The 2,249-nt window shown below is 36.5% G+C and overlaps 1 pseudogene; it reads left to right on the top strand.

The window, feature by feature from the left end:
* Positions 1-1,120: 1,120 nt before the first annotated feature.
* LOC131395147 (olfactory receptor 4A15-like) lies at positions 1,121-2,049 on the top strand (annotated as a pseudogene).
* Positions 2,050-2,249: the final 200 nt, after the last annotated feature.

Genomic DNA, 2,249 nt, shown 5'->3' with positions numbered 1-2,249 from the left:
ATTTATACATAAGATTCTGAACTAACCTTTACATTTTGCAAGAGTGTATTGGCGGTGTGGGAATTTACAGTCTTTTGAAAGTTCTCCTATGAAATTCTGATAATCAGCAATGTTAGGAATCCTTTGTGATTACTAAAATATATGGGGGTTGATTCAATTCCGTAATACTCTTTTGCACATTTTCATATGATAAAGATTTAAAATAAATTTACCTCCTCTTACATCAGTATTTTTCAAAAGTAATTTCAAGTGTGACTATTTAGGGATATTTTAATGGAGAGATATTTCTAAATCTCTTGATAGTTTCAATTGATATGTTCTCTAAACGTTGTTGGTTAATCTGTCAAAAATTATCATGAAGTAGCATGTTACTTCGATTCCTATTTTTCTGTTCACAATTGAGATTCAGCATCTTATCACATATTTGTTGACCATTTGGATGTACTCTTCATTCAACTGCTTATTTATATGATTTGCCAACTTTACTGGTGATTTGTTTGTCTTTTGTTTGTTAGTTGCCGAGAGTTCTTTGTCTATGTTGATGTTAACTCTGTATATGTCCCCTAAAATGTAAATCTTTTCCCCAAACTACTTTTGTCTATTGATAATATGGTATCTTTTCCTAAATCCTTAATTTTTTTTTTGAAATTGTCAAATATGTCTATTTACGATTTCAATGATTAGTTAAGAAGATTCTCCTACCCATAGAATGTAGAAAACCATCTGTTTTATGACCTGGAAAGTAAATATAAATTAAATCTTGCTTTAGTTTTTCATTAAACCTTTAATCTATTTTTACTTTATTTTTCTATAAGATATATTAGCTATATGTACAATTTTGTTAGCTTCCAGATGGAAAACTAGTTGTGGCAACCCATTTATTTAATAATGTGTCCTTTCTCCACATATGTCTCTACTTGTCTTTCTATTAGTCAGTAAGATTGCTGAGGTGAGGGACCACGTTCTAAGCAGCCTTGTATTATAATCTTTGAACGTACTGGAACATGATCAATCATAATGCCTATTTTTTGAATGCATAAACAAATTATCTTAAGATTTCAGGAAGTCACTAGTAATAATCATATTTACAGGTAATTTTGTCCTGAAGTCTGAAATAAGACATGCAGGAGAACCTATGGAACAAAGGAACAATGTGACTGAGTTTGTCTTCTTGGGGCTCACTCAGAGCCACCAGGGTCAGAAAATATTATTTGTTGTGTTCTTGCTCATCTACATTGTGACGATGGTGGGCAACCTACTCGTCATCGTGACTGTGGTGGTCAGCCCAACCCTGGATGCCCCTATGTTCTTCTTTCTTGGCTATTTATCGTTTACGGATGCTGTTTATTCTACTACAGTCTCCCCAAATATGATTATAGACTTACTCTATGAGAAGAGACCCATTTCCTTCCAAGCTTGCGTGAGCCAGCTCTTTACAGGGCACTTATCTGGGTGCTGAGATTGTACTCCAGTGGCCATGGCCTGTGACCGCTACGTGGCCATCTGCAAACCCTTGCATTATTTGACGGTCATGAAGCAACGGGGGTGCGTTCTGCTGCTTCTGCTGGCTTGGGTTGGAGGGTTTTTGCATGCTATAGTTCAACTCCTCTTGGTTTATAACCTGCCCTTCTGTGGCCCCGATGTCATCGTCACTTCGTCTGTGACATGTAGCCCTTATTAAAACTTGCCTGCACTGACACCTACATTATTGGCCTCACTGTGATTGCCAATGATGGGGCAATCTGTGTGGTCACCTTGGTGCTCTTACTCATCTCCTATGGGGTCATTCTGCGCTCCCTGAAGAATCTTAGTCAGGAAGGGAGGCGCAAAGCCTTATCCACCTGTGGCTCACACATCACTGTGGTGGTCCTCTTCTTTGTCCCCTGTATTTTTATGTATGTGAGACCTCCTTCTACCTTACCCATTGATAAATCCTTGACTGTGTTTTACACTATTATCACCCCTATGTTGAACCCTTTAATCTATACTCTGAGAAATGGAGAGATGAAAAATGCCATGAAAAGGCTCTGGACCAGAAAAAGAAAATGAGGCAACAGAGACATGTATCACCTGTTTTCAATGAAGAATTGCTCCTTCCAGGAGAGTCATGTGTGATTATTTAACTGTAGTAAATTTCTCTTCATGTTTAATAACTTGGGCATGATGAAAAATATATATTATGTGAATACATCCCATTATCAAAATATGTTTTTAAGATTTTCAAGATATATATTTTGTTTAAAATACAT

This window comes from Diceros bicornis, chromosome 31, assembly GCF_020826845.1.
Source record: "Diceros bicornis minor isolate mBicDic1 chromosome 31, mDicBic1.mat.cur, whole genome shotgun sequence".
Lineage (NCBI taxonomy): Eukaryota > Metazoa > Chordata > Mammalia > Perissodactyla > Rhinocerotidae > Diceros > Diceros bicornis.
This window is presented reverse-complemented; position numbering and strand designations above follow the sequence as displayed.